Here is a 19,746-nt window from a genome sequence, read left to right as displayed (position 1 = left end):
ACAGATTTGGTTGTTATGTCTTCATCCGTGGTAGTGAAAAATAATACAAATATCTGAGAATAGGGGAATAACTACGAAAATATTAGTACCTCCATTCAGGGTAACATATAGCCATTAAAATAGGTTTAAAGTAAGTTTCTAATAACATTTTTAAATGCTTACATTATAATGGTATGAAAATGCAAATTTCAGAATATTTCAAAGGCTTCATGTTATTTTGTTTTGTTTTTCATGCATAAACAAGGAGACCTCTACTGGGCACTACAAGGTAGATTATCTTTACTCTTCGTCCATTCATTTGCACCCTGACTGGATCTCCATCTCAGACCCACTGATGTTCACAGCCTTTTAGTGTAGCTCCAAGTCTCTGACCATAATAGGAAACTGCCTGAGATTTACTTTGTTCACGGATACCCCCCGAAAGCCCTCCTTGTACCCACTGCATCCTTTTTGTTTCTTCCCTGACATATCTCCTTTTAGTTGAAGCAAACACACATCTTGGAAAATAACACATCCCTGTACCCCTCTCCATTAGTCTGTGCAACTGACAGGTTGCTGCCATGAGTAACAAAAGAAGATACTTGATGGGGACTAGGAATTTGAGAGAGAGAGAGAGAAGTATATTTGGCATCTTTACCAAAAAATTCATATATATGAGGTGTCGCGGGACGGCTGACCTTCTTCTGGCCTGTGAACCTTCTGTCTCTCAGAGCTAAGGTCAGAGAGTGGAGGTGAGTCAAAATCTCTGCCTTATTTTCCTACCTGCCATGCTCTAATGGCATTTCTAAGGGAGCGTATAGGTCCTGGTCTTTTAGTTTCAACCCAACTTCTGTGTCATCGCAACTGGTGGAATTGCCTTCTGTTCTCTGGAACGTGGTCTCCTATTATCCATAGTTTCTAGGGGCTTTATTTCCTCTTATTTGGTTTTAGGGTATTTTTATTTAGTTTTATATACTGGTAACACCCTAATGGAATATGGGGAAAGGGCATATCATACACTGAGTTTTAAAAGTAAATTTGGTAGTGCCAAATCTAAGTAGGCATTGTTCACATAAACAGTTGCATAACCTAAAAGTGCTTAAAACATCTTGATCACAGATCACTGTTTCTAAATTACTTGCTGAGAATATCTAATTGTACATAGATTTTTATATTTCTTTGGAAATTCAATGCATATAACTGTTAAATATAATTTTATTTTAATAAAAACCTATTTGGGGTTCTGCTACTCTCATATCCATTTCTAAATTGTCTTACTTTCCCTAGATAATGGTCCTAAGGAGAACTTAATTGAGATGATTAGAGAAACAGGTAATGTAGAAAGAAAAAAATAATTTTGTTTTGCTTATGGACAGACTTTTTTTCAATGATAGCATCAGCTGAATCTGATTAAATTGCAAACAACGGTGGTAGCATACCAAGAGGTTTCAATTAAAGGGAAAGCCATCAATGCAATTTAATTGGGATCTCCTTCCAGAGCCAGATATGAGGCCCCTTGCTCTGTCAGGGCTGTGCATTGCTGGGGCTGATGTGTGAACAGCTACATGCTGAGGGTCTCACCGTCACTCTTTACATCAAAGCTGGAAGTCAAGCTTCTCCAGTGACTTTAAAGCAAGTTAAATAAACACTCATCAGGGAAGAGAGGAAAAGCTGTGGTGGAGAAAAACACAGAGAATTCAGAACAGCCAGAAGCAGCAGATATTATGGAGAATCATCTCACCACCCCCATTGGCAGGGCCAAGGACATGACTTTCCCAAGTTTCTCAGAACTGGGCTGTGGTGAATACAGCAATACACTAACCCAGGTACCCCTTCAAGAACGGACTTACTGGGACTTCCCTGGTGGTGCAGGAATTAAGAATCCACCTGCCAATGCAGAAGACACGGGTTCGAGCCCTGGTCCGGAAGATCCCACATGCCGCAGAGCAACTAAGCCCGTGTGCCACAACTACTGAGCCTGTGCTCTAGAGCCCGCGAGCCACAACTACTGAAGCCTGCATGCCACAACTACTGAAGCCTGCGCACCTAGAGCCCGTGCTCTGCAACAAGAGAAGCCACCGCAATGAGAAGCTCGCGCACAGCAACGAAGAGTAGCCCTCACTCACCACGACTTGAGAAAGCCTGCGTGCAGCAACAAAGAGTAGTCCCCACTCACCGCAACTAGAGAAAGCCCACGCACAGCAACGAAGACCCAATGCAACCAAAAATAAATTAATTAATTAATTAATTTAAGAAAAAAAAGATAGGACTCGTTGCTCAGCTAAGAGGACTGTGGTCAGGAGTGAGCCTCCAGCTGACAGCAACTTAAGGGTCAGCCTCATCTGCCTAGAACTGCTTTCCCCAAGGTTATACCCTTCTCAAGGCAGCATGCATCCAATGACCAAGCAAGCTGGAGATATAAAACTCTGGGCATTAATGTACACAGTGTAACTCCAGGTGGCCCTAATACATCAGAATCACAATAAAATAAAAATAAATAGGAAAAGAGTATGAAGTAGGAAATAAAATAATACCAGGTGATAGGATTATTATACAAAGCACCTTCTGTAAAGTCCTGTACACTTGCTAGCAGTGGGCTGCAAGCTTGAGCTTAGGAAGAAATGTGCCCCTGAATTAGTAATTAACTGAATGAATGAATGAAGGATCAAATAAAATATGTAAAGACTAAAAAATTACTAAGGAATGTAAAAATATTTGAAGATATGAAACGACAAATCGTAATCTAGAGTATAAAGATAACCATGCAAATATTCTTCCCAAAATAATTCATAAATTTAATGCAATTCTAATGAAAGTTCCAAGGGGGTTAGGAAATTGACAAAAATATTCTGACGTTCACCTGAAAGAAAAAACAGGTGGCAATAGCTACAATATTTTGAAAAACAAGAATAAGAAGAGGGAATTGCATTACCAGATTAATGTATGCAATCAAACAATATTAAGAACAATGTGAGAGATGGGCAAGAAAAAAAAATAGATGATACACTAAATGATACACACTAAATGATAAGAGACTGAAACAGACCCAAGTACACATTAGAATTTAGTATAAAAATCATTCATTGCTTCTCAAGATTCTGAAATTTTGGTAAGGCTCAGAATAGACAGCTTATTTCTACCTCACATTGTATTGACTATAGCAGCTCAGCTGGGGCTTGGAGTTTCCAAGATTGTTACCGACTTCTCTTGTTCTCAGTCAATCAATTCTCTCTCCTCTCATCATTCAGTAACCTAGCCTGAATTTCTTTACATGGTGACTGATCACAAGAGAAGCAAAACAGAAGGTGCCCAGCCTCCCACGGGCCACAGCGGGCACAGCACGACTACAGCTGCATTCTACTGGTGAAGGCAAGTCACATCAGCCCAGGTTCCAGAAAAGGCAAATAGAGTTTCATGTGCAGACAAGGATGGGATCCTCTTGTCCCATTGCTCATGTCTACCTCTGCAGACAACCCACCAGAATAAATTTTGTTATTATTATGATACACGTCTGTACAACCAGGCCCAGTTGGTTTTGCAGACTTATTCTACCATACTTATTCTTCCAGAGAATAAAAAGATAAGGAACATCCCAAACTCATTTTATAATGCTTACATAACCTTGATTCCAAAAGCACACGGAAGTACTGTAAGAAAGATTAATCCAGTCTTGTTTAAAAATATAGATCAAAAAATACCTAAATAAAATATTATCAAATTGAATCCAACAATGTATAAAATAAATAATTCATTCATGTCCAATTTCATATGGGTTCACATCTGAAAACCTAATTGATGTAATTCAGTCACTTTAACAAAATAAAAGAGGAAAGAAATGAACATTCCAATGGATGAAGGAAATGATTTTCTAATATTCAAAAATAATTCATGATTTTAAAGAACTCTTAGCAAATAAAAATAAAAGTGAACTTCCTTAACCTGATAAAGATAATCTACTGAAAGCCTACAACAATCACCCCGAATGGTGAGAAGTTGGAGCATTCCTTTTGAAGACAGGAATAGGATAAGGATACCCACAATCAATACTTCTATTCATGCAAGAGGGAAGAGATATGGGAACATATGTATATGTATAACTGATTCACTTTGTTATAAAGCAGAAACTAACACACCATTGTAAAGCAATTATACTCCAATAAAGATGTTAAAAAAAAAAAAAAAAAACTTATATTCAACACTGCACCAGACACTCTAGCCAGATGGGTAAGCAAAGAAGAAAAGATAAGTGGCATACAGGTTGGAGAGGAAGAAACAAAACAGTTATTTCCTGGTAATAGTTCTTGACATTTAGAAACTCCAAGAAACTCTTCAAGCAAACTACCAAAGCAAATAATACAGTTTAGCTAAATTGTTGTATGAAAGGTCAATATACAAAATCAATTGCATTCTCACACATTAATAATCCAATAAGGCTGGTATGAATTATTTTTTAAAGCAACATAAAAATTAGCTATTGTAAATTTAAAACAAAACATATCTTAATCCCAAATAAACTTCTGTGAATTAATGTTAATTTTTAAAAAATGAAATTATTGGACTATTAGAAATTATAGGTGAAGGTTTAAGTAAATGGAAAGAGATTTTCCTAATGTAAAAGCCATGGAAAGAATCATAAAACAAATAATTGATAAATTCGACTCCATAAAATATGTCAAATGATATAAGAAAATCATCATAATACTTAAGTGACAAACTGGAAAAATAGCCACAAATAGGAAAAAAGGTTAATACCCTTAATAGACAAAGCATACTTATAAATCTTAAAATCCATTGGAAAAACACTAATCCGCCAACAGAAATTTTAGCAAAGAAAATTCATGCAAGAAAATATCACTAACAATCATGCAGATTAAAGTTTTTAGCCTTACCATAATAAAATAATTGCTTATTAAAATAACAGTGATGTGTTACTTTTCAACCAACAAACAGAAAATAACACCAAGAAAGGGTCAGTTATGTGCTGTGAGACAGGTCCTTTTGTGCATTGCTGTTAGGAGTTGAAGTTATACAACCATCCTCCAGGCCATATTTCTCTAGCACAAAAGAATAGCATCTATGCTTGACCCAGTATCTGAGTTTGGATCTATTTATACATATATATCTTAAAGGAATACTTATATATTTATATAGTTTATAAATTTAAATATACATTATATATTTATTTACATATTTATGTTGAATATATTACATTTATATTATATAATTTAAAAGTTGTCCATGATATTACTTAAAACTACAGATACACTGGATATGCAACAAATGCAAAATGGTTAAATAAATTATGGCTCAGGGGTAACTGATTTCAAATTTGATGTGCTTGGGAATCCTTCTTCAAGGAGAATTTTGTGCAGAAGCCATATACATAAATTAGTTCAATGTGGAGCTGCTCTGTTTGAAAAGTACAAGGGGAGCCTAGACTCAATGGCCTCTGTCCCAACTCCTGCTTCCCCCAAGCTCTGTGGTGGCCCCCGGGACACCTCTAAGAATCCCTAAGACTTTATGGAAAACCGTGAAAGAAAAAACTGCTGTACAATATTATAAGACTATTGAATTCATACTTTGAAACATCTGTAAAAATGAGAGCAAAAGCTCAGGATATAATATCACATAAAAACTAATATACAAAACTACATTCTGCATGATCTCAACTAGATAAATATATGTATGTAAATATGTATATGATTCTTTCTATTTTGTTTTTTATAGTTATCTGTAACTTTCAATTTTTCTACCAAGACCATGAATTCCTTTCATAATTAGGGGGAAATGGAACATTATTAACAAACATGTAGTTTTCATTCAGGCCCACTAGTTCATGCTGGAATTATTATATGCATCTGTAGAAAAAAATATCTTGGAATTTTAAAGAAAATGTTATTAGAAACAGCTAAAGAGCCCTCCAATAATCTACCTCTGGGACATTTATCTTCAGTGTTATTCAGAGCACATCTGAAACCCATTACAGCCCCCAACTGGCTTCAGGAACCTCTGTGGGCCTCCAGCCATCTCCACAGCAAATTGCCTCAGCCATGGTCAAAGTCAAAATTTCTCAGTTGCCTTGTTTGACCTAAAAATGTTTTATGTAATTTGCCATTATCTGAAAGGGAAACAGTTGTTAGAAAATAAATCTTTTTTGACTGTGTCTTGTTAAATGGGCGCCAAGAAATGTTCTTCATTGTTCAGACATACCAGAAGAAAAATAACAAATATTAGGTAAAGAAATGGAATCTCCAAAATAAATCCAAAGGAAAACAAAAATCACTGTTAGTCCGTCTCTAGAGACAGAAAGGGAAGGGTGATTTGCTTTTTAATCTTTGAGTGCCAGAAATGGGACATCTATGAGAACTGTAAATATGGAAATTAAAGGCAGAACTTCTATTTTGCCTTCCTTCCTCCATTCAGTAAACATTTGCCTAAAAAATCTACAATATGAAGATCTTGTACTAGGGGCTGGGAGTAGAAATATGTGCATAGTAGGGATGAGAATGGAGGCATAAATGTAAAGAACTGATTGCGGCTTATTGAAGAGTGCTCTAATAATGGTGTGTGTAAGCTGTTTTGGAAACTGAAAAGAGAAAACCACTAACAGGCTTCCCTAGGAGTGAAGGAACAAGGGAAAGAAATCGTGAAAGGGAGTGAAGAGGGGGAATGGAGACAGAAATATCCAGTACTTCTCAGAGGCAATGACAGTATTACAACTTTTCTTTTAAGGTAGAAAAAAAAAGGGGGGAAGTGTGTTACATAAAAAAGAAAATAACTAATCTAGCTTTACACGGATGATCACTAAACTCAAATGGTCACTTAGAGCTTCCCAGCAATTCAACTATATTTCTGTAGCTCATTCACTTGCCTATTCTCGAAGGTGACTAGCTGACACCTCTTTCTCTCTCCTCAAACCAACACTTCCTCCCCATCTCTGCTCTCACATGACGAGCCTGCTTTCCTTTTCACTGAGAAAACAGAAGCAACTGAAAAAGATTTTGACCACTTCTACTGACATATTGCTCTGTGTGCCCTTACTCTCCTCCATCCCTCCTGTGGCCCTGGATAAACTCTTGGCCTCAGAGCTGAGGCCAAGCCCACCACTTGTGTGGTAGATCTCACTGCTCTGGCCAACCCAACAACACTCCTTCAGCAATTGTTTCCTCTCTCCTCTGCATCTTCAATTTTCCTCTCTCTGCTGAGTCATTCACATCAGCATTCAGAAATGCCAGATCTTAAAATAAAACCCTCACCTGACCCCACATTCTTCCCACCAGCTACCATAACACAGCTCTGTCTTCCTCTACTGCAAAACTTCTATAAAAGGTTGACTATACAAGGTGTCTCAAGTCTTATTCAAATGCATTTCTATCAGGTTTTCCTCCCAACCCCTCCACTGAAACAGCTTTCATAAACATCCCCACTCCTACCTCCATCACTCACACTCTTTATCTTCCATATCCCTGGCAACAGCACCATCTCACACACCATATATTTATTTGCTTGTTTGTTGCCTATCTCCCCCAACGAGCCTGTAGTCGCCAAGAACTCTATCCCGGAAGCCCAGAACACTGCCTGGCACATAACAGGTATTCAATAACTATTTGTTAAATGAACGGGTGAGATAAATTATCGTGCCTAAGATTATGCAATTATTAAGTTGGGGAGCAGAGATTCAAACGCAGATGTACCTGACTTTAAAATCATGCTACATGCTACAACCAAAGCTTCACGCTACAACCTGGGCCTCTGATGGGGTGATTGGAAGAGCTGGCAGAATCATTAGTAAATTAGGGTCTATGAGAGAAAGATGATTTGAGACGGAGCGTTGGTGAAACCATTTACTAGTTTGCAAAATAAGCATAACGTTAGAGAAACTGCCTGCTTACTCAGAGGTGAGTAATCTGGCAGTCTTGGATATCTACTGCACAATCCAGAATGAGAAATGGAACAACCACAGCCTCTAAGTGACCTAAGCCGATGTCTCAAAGCCCAAGCTTACACACGAGGAGCTTATTAGCAGGCTCTCAGAGCCACAAGTTTAGGTCTAGGTATTCCAACCACAGAAGCTTAAAAGTAACCAACTATGAGGACGGTACTAGAGGGAGCACACCCACACACAGACATACAGACAATTTCCAAAAGTCTTTCCAAGAACCTAAATGACCTAGCGTGCTTTCATTCAGCGCTAGCACAGCCCTTCACATCTCAATAGCCCTTCACACCTCAGCACTGATTCTCCTACCACACTCAAGTACAGGGTAACATAAGGCAGTAATTGTTTACAACAATGATCTGAGCTCATGAGGATGAGACTAAATTGTATTCAGTATCTTCTTCTTAAGAAGGGAGACAGATAACTCGTATACTTTAGAAAGATATCCATAGAATCTGGTGGTAAGTTTTTAAAGGCTGCATTTGAAGAGGTAAAATTTCTGGAAAAAAAATCTTTTTAATGGAAGAGCTCAACCCCCAAGCATGCTGCATAAATGGAACATCAGTGTACTTCTCCGAAGAATAAAAAAGAGAATCAGCAAGTGGGCTTGATTTTTACCTTTAATTTGTGTTTGACTCATGCCAAAGGTATTTGAGAGGTAATTTCTATATCACAACTTTGGCATCATGGAAGTAACATCTGATATCAACAATTCAACATAAGTTGGTATTCACTGGTCCAGGGAATGGGAGATTACTTACTTTAGTAGTTCTGTGATCTTCTAAAGAGAGAAAATAGTCTTATTTGTGGGTAACTACACATACACTTTCCAAGTAAGAGATTGGTTTCTCTAAGATTAGCAGTATAATATTCTCAAAACTGGAAATAAACTAACAGTACCAAGGGAAATTTCAATAATCAGGCTGTTAACTCTGCAGACCAGAAAGAGAGAGGAAACAAGAGCGTAATATTAAAATTTTCAAATTTTTCCACCCTTATTAAGTGCTTCCGGTCTCAGATTTCACTGCTGGCCTTACCCACAGTGTATCGAAGCTTGTTTTTGTCACACGTGTGAAGATTTATTTAACTTGAAAGTCTTTCCCAGTTCATGTGGATTGAAACCATAACTAAGTACCTTGTCACATGCTTCTTGTTGTGGACAGGCATACATAGCTTTCCAAACAATAATTATTATTCCAGTGAACAGATTTTGCCAGACTTTCAAAAGGTAGACTATAGATCTTGAGAAACTTAAAAACTTGTTTCTGATTTTTAATCAGCAAAAGACTGTGTTCAAGAGATGGAAAACAACTCATTCTCCAGAAAATAGGAAAATAAAGCTTTTGAAAACCAATTTTCCCTTTTCTTTGAGCCAGATTCTAAGATCTATGGTTTAAAAGATATTGCACGAGAGAAAAACACTCCTTTTTTTTCTGTATTCAGTAGCCCAAATGTCATACGAGATACTTTAAACTTTTTGCTTTGGGGGGGAATGGAATGGTTTCCTAGATGTCATTAGGACCATCACTCTGCATTCTGGCCAAATCTTTTTAATGTCCCTACAATCTGATATGCAAACATATAAAATTCAAGGTAATATAACACAGGAGTTGGGACTTCCCTGGTGGCGCAGTGGTTGAGAATCTGCCTGCCAATGCAGGGGACACGGGTTCGAGCCCTGGTCTGGGAAGATCCCACATGCCGCGGAGCAACTAGGCCTGTGAGCCACAATTACTGAGCCTGCGCATCTGGAGCCTGTGCTCCGCAACAAGAGAGGCTGCGATAATGAGAGGCCCGCGCACCGCGATGAAGAGTGGCCCCCACTTGCCACAACTAGAGAAAGCCCTCGCATAGAAACGAAGACCCAACACAGCCATAAATAAAAAAAATATATATATATATATAACATAGGAGTTAAAAGATTATAGGCTCTCACTATTTACAATAGCCAGGTCATGGAAGCAACCTAAATGCCCATCGACAGATGAATGGATAAAGAAGATGTGGTACATATATACAATGGAGTATTACTCAGCCATAAAAAGTAACGAAATTGGGTCATTTGCAGAGACATGGATGGACCTAGAGACTGTCATACAGAGTGAATTAAGTCAAAGAGAAAAACAAATATTGTATATTAACACATATTATGTGGAATCTAGAAAAATGGTACAGATGAACCGGTTTGCAAGGCCGAAATAGAGACACCGATGTAGAGAACAAACGTATGGACACCAAGGGGGGAAAGTGGGAGGGGGGAAGTAAATTGGGAGATTGGGATTGACATGTATACACTAATATGTATAAAATAGATAACTAATAAGAATCTGCTGCATAAAAAATAAATTAAATTAAATTTAAAAAAGGATTATAGGCTCTCAAATCAGACAGACTTGAGTTTGAATTCTCCATTCGACCTACTATCCTAGTGATGTTGAGCTATTAAATTAACTTCTATGAGCCTCAGTTTTCTCATCTGCAAAATGGCATAAAAGTAAGGCCTGTTTCCTACTTTCAGGGTTACTGAAAGAATTAATGAAATAATATATGTAAACCACCCAGCACAGAGTAAATGCTCCAGCCCTGTTAGAGCAATTACAGTTGTGAATGTGACTGTGATCACTTTTTCCCTTCCTAGTACCACTTGCCTGCATGGCACACAGCCACATAGTGTTTCCTTCCTAAATATTTTGTAATAGCCTGATGAAGGGATGAGTTTTAACCTGGATCCTTGTTCCTAAAAGTCAAGAAATGCAAAGGCTCCTCTCTATTCCATTCAATCTACCCTCATTGTTCCTTCAACTTTCTTCCCAACTTTCAGAAACGACTAAAAAAGGAAAGAATGACGAAACTTTGGTTTTTGAAGATTTGGAAATTGGGTAGAATGAGGTTGACACTTGGGAGATTTGAAATGAGGTTATATAAAATGAAAGATGAAGGACATTCGGCCTAAGTGAGAAGAAAACAAATACTGACCTCTGCATATGTCAATCACTGGTATGACATAATGAAAGCCCAGTCTAGCAGCTACATTTTATCCCCACACTACGTAATTATACCTTGAGCCTTTTCCATCTCTTTAAGACAAACTCTCTTCATGTGCTAACTGGATTTTAAAAGTACCAGCGAACAAAAAGTAAAATTAACCCACTATAGTATGAACCAAGAAATAATGACAATAAAGAAGGTACCAGCAACATTACTGGAAGATTGAAAAGGGGTATTCAGGTAACTTCAGTGGATGCTGAACTCCTTTGCAGTCTTCACCGAAATCCTATCCAGAAAGGAAACTTCAGTCCCTTCTGTTTTCATATTGGGCTTGACAATCACAATCGTGTTTTGTCAACTATTATCATGACTGACCTTGACATTAAAAATGTTATTTCTTCAAACTAAAAACAACCTGCCATGGCCCTTCTCTGTTGTGCTTCCCCATCCCCCTATAATTATGCCCTTTCACCTCTGTTTTTTTTTTTTTTTTTCCTTCTTTCTTCTTCTTCTTTTACTGCAGGATTTATGAAATCCTTTGAAACATGTTGTTTCCAGATGCAGGTCCCAAGTGCCCTGTCATTTACTTCCTGTCCAAGCCCTGAGCAAACAGAATTACACAAGTTCGGCTGTGTGAGTCCACCCTCCAATGCCTTCATTAAACTCCAGGATTTTAAAGAGTCTGCCCAGGTCCTGGCAGGGACCTTTCCATACTTCCACCCCGAAGCTGTAAATTACTACCTCATTAAACTCAATTGTAAATGATTAGGTGTCTGGAATGTACTTTCCTTTCCCTGCAGCCTCCCTGGCGTAATTACTGCATCTCAGGCCTCACTACTTAACTCAGAGCATTATTCAAGCAGTGCAGTGTTTGGGTAGCTCATTGAGGGAGAAGGTTTTCTTTCTGTTAGCGTATTATAACTCTACCTTTTGGTTCTAAAAGGAGAAGATTTGTGATCTTTCATTTCCCACTGAGCAATCTCTCTTTTAACAAGAGAAAGCTGTAATCAACAGGCCTCTTTCAAGAATTCATTTTTCCTTCTACCACACATGGGGTTGGAAGTACAGAACTTTTGTTTTTTCTGATCATCAGTGATAATTTAACATTTTTTTAAAGGCTGCTGTTGTTGCCATTAATTTTCATAGGTAAAGATCACCTGGGAAATGTTTAAACTTTTTTTTTTTTTTTTGAGACAAAGAGAAACAAAAATAACTCAGGTGATCAATGCCTATTCATCTAATTCTGATTCTTTGATGAGATTTGTTTAAAAAAACTTGAAGAGTCTGGAAAGGTCATGGGTAAAGGGTTAGAGGGAGGGAAAAAGGAGGAGGGGCTGTCACATTGAATAAATAATCTATCCAAAGTTCCCAGCCTGGCTGCTATCATTTTAGCAGGAAAGGTAAAACTAATATCCCCTGAGGGACAAAAGCTCAGAAGGTCACTTCTCTTTCTTAGGGAGGTTTTTGCCTCTTTAGTTGATTCACTGGTTTAGAGTCTTAAGATTTTTAGTATGGTTGCCATGGGCTTCTCTGCCACTTGCTTCCCTCTAGTCAATCAGTGTTGTGTCGCCACGTCCCTAGACTAGAGATAAAGATATTGACATATCATATGGAGAAAGAAAATGAGGGCCCTAGAGCAAAATGGTTTAGCTGAGGTCAAACAAGTATTAACAGTACAGTCAATGTTGAAGTAGAATTCCCACCACATGTGAAGGAAAATTCAAAATCCTCATGGAATGGAGCATCCCTCACTCCTTCCTGACATTTGTGAAGGAAAAATTCAGAAAGAGGCAGGGGAATGGGGCATCATTCATTTCTAACTCAGCCTGTGAATGTGTTCTTGCATGTTGTAGATGATCGTAAAGGACATTCATTCATATCTGGACATGACAGACAAGGGGTGGACCAGGCATCTTAGGTGTTCTTTTGTCTGCACTAATTTGTGTGTGAAGAAAGTTCACATGAACTTTGCTTGGGAGACTACTTTCTAACTGGGATGGAATAAAAGGGTATATCTTGGTTGTGGTTCCTAGTCTGGTACCTTGGAATAGACAGAAGGATTGTGAGGCAAATGAGCTGTTACCCCAAGGAAGAAAAAGGAGCACAGTGTTACCCAGGTGACAAAGTGTAACACAGAGTCAGGAAGGATGCAGGCTCCCCCATTCTGCCCTCCACACACAGCTTTGGTTTAGCGAGGACTAAAGGAATTGCAGTGACACTTAGACACCTCAAGGGCGTAAGGATTTGGGAAATTATCTTTTGGCAATGTCCTCAATGTTGTCGTGGTGGACACCAGTAGTGGTGATGATGCTGAGCCACAATTCTCAGGAAGTTGCATGAACATCAGACAGTCAAAAGGGTGCACATGGTAGAAGAGCATGAGCTAAAGTAAGACACCAGAGAAATTATCCAGTAAGACGTGAAAGGGCTGGACTTTCTCTCTCAGCCTTGGGCACATGCCAGTGGGATTTATTATTATATTGACCCTATCCAGACCTAAGTTCCAGTGAGTTCTGGAAAAAACAACTTTCACAAAGAAACATATTAAAAGTAGTACCACAAAATGGGCACAGAAGACAACAGTTACTTAAGTAGACTGAATAGAAGCAAAGCAGGCTTCTGAAATACTGCAGGTTAACTATGTTTTAGGCAATTCACTCTTGACAAATTTTTTATTCACTATAAAATTATCATTTAAAAGCCTAGTAGAATATTAAGGTTATTCCTCCCCCTCCCACACACACACACACACACACAGTGGAGTAAGAAACAAAAAATGGTATAAGAGGGATCTTTGACTACTAATGATTTTTTTAATATCTTAAGACAGTTGTATGTCTTTGTGAATTACCTGTTAAGACATATTCCTAATTGCCTTTTTCTTGTTGATTTTAAGAGCTCTTTATATATTGAGGGTGATAACACTCTGTGTCATTTATTTTACAAATATATTTTACCTGCTTTAGAGATGGACTTTTAAATTTGTTCATGATAATTTTTGAGGTAGAAAAAATCTATTTCTTATTCTCTTCTATTATTTTTCTTTAATTTTATTCTTAGAAATATTTTACTAACCCTGTAAGCAGAGTCTGTTCCTCCATATTTTTAAGAATTTTTATCTTGTAGTTTCATCTTTCAAATTGACTCCTATGTAATCTCTTTATGAGTACTGGGTGAGGAAAGGCTCTAACTTTATTTTTTTACAAATAGATACTTTTTCCCTTATATTGAATAATACATTACCCTGCAAAATTTTGGGGAAAACCATCTTTATCACAAGCTAAAACCTTTTCTGTTTCTTGACTTTCTATTCTGTTTGATTTAACTACATTGTTCTACTCTTGTGCCAACACCACAATGTGAAATTATAATGTGTTCTAAATTTCCATGAGGCAAATGCCATTTCATAATTCTTTTTATTTTTTCACAATTCTATTGCAGAATTTTACTTCAGGTTAAGATGCAGAAGGTTGTGACAGATCATCGCTCTCACCAGAAAAATTATAAAAATATGGATTAAATAAAAATTCCTGTGTTTCAACACACTGGAGAGCTATGAATGAAAAGAATCTAAAGACTCCGAGAGAAGAATAGACCCTTCCTGGTTGAGCAGAGACCTTGGACTGCTTTTCTCCTGGGAACCCTAGCTGAGTTTACACAGAAAGAATCTGCTGGGGTAAGGAGAAACCAGTTAAACTTTTAACTGGCATGGTGAAAATGTCATGTGAGGTGGTGTAATGGAATAGAATTTTAGGAACCCCAAATGCATAGCTAGTCCTTCCTTCCAGCAATTCTCCCCTCTAGATTTCTGCTCAGTGTCTGGAAGAAGCATCTGGGAATCTGGGGCAAGGCGGGAAAGCAAATATAGATCTCAAAGTCCACTAGAAGGAAGAGCCTGTTATATACACAGATAAGATTGCATTCTCAAAAAGTTTGAAAACAAATGCAACGTAAAACTAACTAAAGCTACAAACCAGCCTGAATTCTGTTAAATTCCTGATAAGATCAAAGCAAAAATCCTCTTTACTCCTCTTCAGCTGACTGATAAGAAGAAAAGATATTCCCCCTCTGGGGGAAAGAAATATTTATTTCAGTCTCTGTAATTTTTAAACACAATAAAAAGTTACAAGTCATGGAAAGAAGGAAAATGAGACTTTTATTCAAAGGAAAAATAAAATCTATAGAAAGAGAACTACAGATGACCCAAATGTGGGATTAACTGAAAATGACTACAAAATCACGACTAGAAATGTTCTAAAAATTAGAGCAAAATTTAGACCTAATTTATGAAAAGATGGAGAATTTCAACAGAGGAATGGAAGCACTAGCAGCAATAAAATCTGGATGCTACAATATTTAAAATTAGGCAGGCCACTTCCCTGGTGGCGCAATGGTTAAGAATCTGCCTGCCAATGCACGGGACACGGGTTCGAGCCCTGGTCCGGGAAGATCCCACATACCGCAGAGCAACTAAGCCCGTGCGCCACAACTACTGAGCCTGCGTTCTAGAGCCCACAAGCCACAACTACTGAAGCCCGCGCACCTAGAGCCTGTGCTCCGCAACAAAGAGAAGCCACCGCAATGAGAAACCTGTGCACCGCAACAAAGAGTAGCCCCCGCTCGCCGCAACTAGAGAAAGCCCACGTGCAGCAATGAAGACCCAATGCAGCCATAAATAAATAAATAAATAAATAAATTTATTTTAAAAATTAAATTAGGCAGGCATTGGATGGGCTTAATATCAGACTAGACATAGCAGAAGAAAGAATTGGTGAATCTGAGGACAGATCAATAGAAACAAATTAAAACACAAAAAAGAACTCTGTTTAAAAGCAGGGAATGAGGGAAATATGAGATAATATCTGTAATTAATAATTTCACACACATACAGGCTAGCTTAAGAGCCACTGTTTTAGACCTAGCTTGAGGAATCTAAGGAAGCTGAGATAGCATGAACAAAAAACACTCCATAACAGTTCAAAACACAAGCCTGCAGACAGCAGAGTCAGGACATGAAAATAAAACCTTCTGGCCTGGAGAAGGTCAGGTGACAGGTCTAATCTTCTCCATGTATAAATGATGCAATGGAGAACCTAAGAGTGATATCTACTGGTCCAAGGTCAGACAGTAAACCATTGGCAGAGCTGGGGCTTGGAGAGACTGGGTCCTATAAGAAATGCTGGGAGTGGGGATGGGGAAATGAATCTAAAGGAGTGAAAGGAATTTGAGAAAAATCACTCAAGAAGGGAGCATCAGAGCCAGAACTGGAAGCCAGGCCTCCTGTCTCTTACGTGGGTACATATTCACTAAATCTCTTTTTTTTCCACTCCTGATCCTCACTTCTTCCATACTTCAGAGCCCCTACCCATGTTTGAAAGCTGTCTGGTACAAGAATTTCTCCATGAAGTCTTATCCACATCATTGTATTTAAATGTGGTTCCTGACGTTCCAACTCAATGGAAATGTGGGGATGAGACTCCCACCAGGGGGCTGGGGGTCTCTGAACTGGCCCTTGATACACTGGGACTGTGACGTCCCCACCCATGCCCCAGTCAGTAGAGAGTTACAAGAGTCAAGATTCAATGGTGTTCAGAATAATTCTGAAGAACAGGGAAGCAAAGGGAAAAGTAGAAGAAACAAGAGGCTTGGTTTTTTGTTCTGTTCTTTTTGGTTCTGCTTCTTTCTTTTTCATTTTCTTTTTTTTTAATTAATTTTTATTGGAGTATAGTTGCTTTACAATGTTGTATTAGTTTCTACTGTACAGCAAAGTGAATCAGCTATACGTATACATATATCCCCTCTTTTTTTGGATTTCCTTCCCATTTAGGTCACCACAGAGCACTCAGTAGAGTTCCCTGAGCTATACAGTAGGTTCTCATTAGTTACCTATTTTATACATAGTATCAATAATGTATATATGTCAATCCCAATCTCCCAATTCATCCTTCCCCCCACTCCTTTACCCCCTTGGTGTCCATACATTTGTTCTCTACATCTGTGTTTCTATTTCTGTTTTGCAAATTGGATCATCTATACCATTTTTCTAGATTCCACATATATGCATTAATATACAATATTTGTCTTTTTCATTTTCTTCATTGAGAAAATATTCACCTTAACATTCACCATTTTAAAGAGTGTATAATTCTGTGGAGTTCAGTATATTCACGAGGATGTGCAACCATCACCACTGTCTAACTCTAAAACATTTTTACCACCCCAAAAAGAAACCCTATGCTTGTTAGTAGTCACTGCCCATTCCCCTTTTCCCCCAGTTCCTGGCAACCACCAACCGCTTTCTGTCGGTATGGATTTGCCCCTTCTGGACATTTCATATAAATGGAATTATATAATAAAATTTTTAAGGAAAAAAAAAGAAATTTAAAAATGCTTTGATTTAAGACATGCAGTTTATGGTGTTTTTGTTATAGTAGCCTCAGTGGACTAAGACAGTTAGGAAAATTAAAATGAAAACAACAGCGAGATAGCATTTCACACCATGAAAATGGCTAAAATTAGAAGACTGATAATAAAAAGGGCTGATGAGAAAGTAGAGCAACTGGCCTTCACACACAACACTAGCGGAAGTGAAAAAATGGTGAAAATCACATTGGAAAAATATATATCAGTTTCTAATCAAGTTAAACATTCATTTACCCTGTGATCCAGCAATTCTCTTCCTATGTATATACCCAAGAGAAATGAATGCATATAGCCACAAAAAAGATTTGATCAAGAATGTTTATAGCAGCTTTATTCTTAATAGCCCAAAACTGGAAGTAACCAAATGTCCATCAATAGGAGAATGGAGAAACAAGTTGTGCTATAGCCATACAATGGACTATTACAGAGCAATAAAAAAGAACTGATATACTTAACTACATGGATAAATGTCAAAAAGAGACACAAAAGAGCATCTACTGTAAGATCCCATTTTTATGCAAATTCATTACTAGGCAAAACTAATCTATGATGATAGAAATAATGTAATTACCTTTGTACTGGGGCTGTTGACTGGGAGGGAGCATGAGGAAATTTTCTAGGGATATGAAAATGTTCTATATCTTATGTGGTTGTCACAAAGGGTATATACATTGTAAAACTTCATTGAGCTGTAAAACCAAGAACTGGATATTTTACTGTATTAATTACACCTCAACAAAAATAATGTTTAAGAATGTTTAATGCATATATATTGAATATTCTTGGCTTTATATACTTCCACCAAAAAAAAAAATTGATAAGCCCAGAATACCCATGTTGGGGTCTTGCTTAGAGTCACATTAAATACATAAATTAACCTGAGGAGAACTGATGATATGTTGGGTCATCCTATCAAAAACATGTTACATCTCCATTTAGTAATTTTTTTCTTTTTTTTCCATTTATTAATTTTTATTTGAATATTCTCTCTCTTATTATATTGTTTTCCCTTAAGTTAAATTTTAATTATATATTTTTGTAGAAATTTTAATTATATATTTTTCCATATGTATAGGAAAACAATAGTATAGTTATTTTAACTGGACTTCTATATTTCCATTATTTTTTCTCTCTAGGATTTTTTTGTTATTATCATTTTTGTTTCTTTTCACTGAGAATATCACTGAGAAAGATTGATAATATAGCCTTGTTCTTAGCTCAAACTGCCAAAATATTATTTTTTAAAGTGATGAATAAACTTATTCAGTGCTGTACATCATTTATATCTCAATAAAACAGAGAGAAAAAAAAGTGATGAAAGTTACTATTCCTGTCCTCTTTGTAGACTTGATAAAATGCCTTTAGCATTTACTAGTAAGTATGATGTTGGTGCTAGTTTGAGAGAGACATTTACTATCAGATTAAGATATTACCCATCCATCCTTAGTTTTCCTTGAATTTTGTTTTGAATGGATATAAAATTTTGCATCTCCAAGTAAAGAAAATTAATCTCAAGAATGGTTTTCCTCCTTTGATCTAATGATGCCATGCCATTATGCTGAGTTTCTAGTTTTAAATTATTCCATATTCCTAGAAATCGTATTTCTTTTAATGTAGTTCTACATTTGGTTTGTAAAGAATTTAGGTAGGTTTTTTTTCCCTCTATAGTTGTAAATATAGTTTTAGAAATTTTATTTATTTATTTATTTATTTATTGGCTGCATTGTGTCTTCGTTGCTGCGGGTGGCTTTCTCTACTTGGGGAGAGCAGGGGCTACTCTTCGTTTCGGTGTGTGGGCTTCTCGTTTCGGTGGCTTCTCTTGTTGGGGAGCATGGGCTCTAGACGCACAGGCTCAGTAGCTGTAACTTGCAGGCTTAGTTACTCTGCGGCATGTGGGATCTTCCCGGACCAGGGCTCGAACCCTTGTCCCCTGAATTGGCAGGCAGATTCTTTTTTATTTATTTATTTATTTATTTATTTTTGGCTGTGTTGGGTCTTCGTTTCCGTGCGAGGGCTTTCTCTAGTTGCGGCAAGCAGGGGTCACTCTTCATCGCGGTGCGCGGGCCTCTCACTATCGCGGCCTCTCGTTGCGGAGCACAGGTTCCAGACGCGCAGGCTCAGTAGTTGTGGCTCACGGGCCCAGCCGCTCCGCGGCGTGGGATCCTCCCAGACCAGGGCTCGAACCCGTGTCCCTTGCATTGGCAGGCAGATTCTCAACCACTGCGCCACCAGGGAAGCCCGGCAGGCAGATTCTTAACCACTGCGCCACCAGGGAAGTCCCAATATAGTTATAAATATAGTTTTATTTTTTGTCTTTTTTTTTTTTTTTTGGCCACGCCGTGCGGGTTGTGAGATCTTACTTCCCCCACCGGGGAGCGAACCAGGGCCCTCGGCAGTGAAAGCCCGAGTCTTAACCA

General features: G+C 37.9%; 1 long non-coding RNA gene across 1 annotated transcript in view; it reads left to right on the top strand.

The window, feature by feature from the left end:
* Positions 1-19,746, top strand: part of LOC133098278 (uncharacterized) — a 44,834-nt gene that overhangs the window by 8,938 nt on the left and 16,150 nt on the right. The window contains exon 2 of the long non-coding RNA XR_009702132.1: positions 14,348-14,582. This is a non-coding gene — a long non-coding RNA (uncharacterized LOC133098278). The remainder of the gene's footprint in view (positions 1-14,347; positions 14,583-19,746) is intronic.

This window comes from Eubalaena glacialis, chromosome 9, assembly GCF_028564815.1.
Source record: "Eubalaena glacialis isolate mEubGla1 chromosome 9, mEubGla1.1.hap2.+ XY, whole genome shotgun sequence".
Lineage (NCBI taxonomy): Eukaryota > Metazoa > Chordata > Mammalia > Artiodactyla > Balaenidae > Eubalaena > Eubalaena glacialis.
The sequence above is the reverse complement of the archived record's forward strand: the minus strand, read 5'-3'. Positions and strand labels throughout refer to the sequence as shown.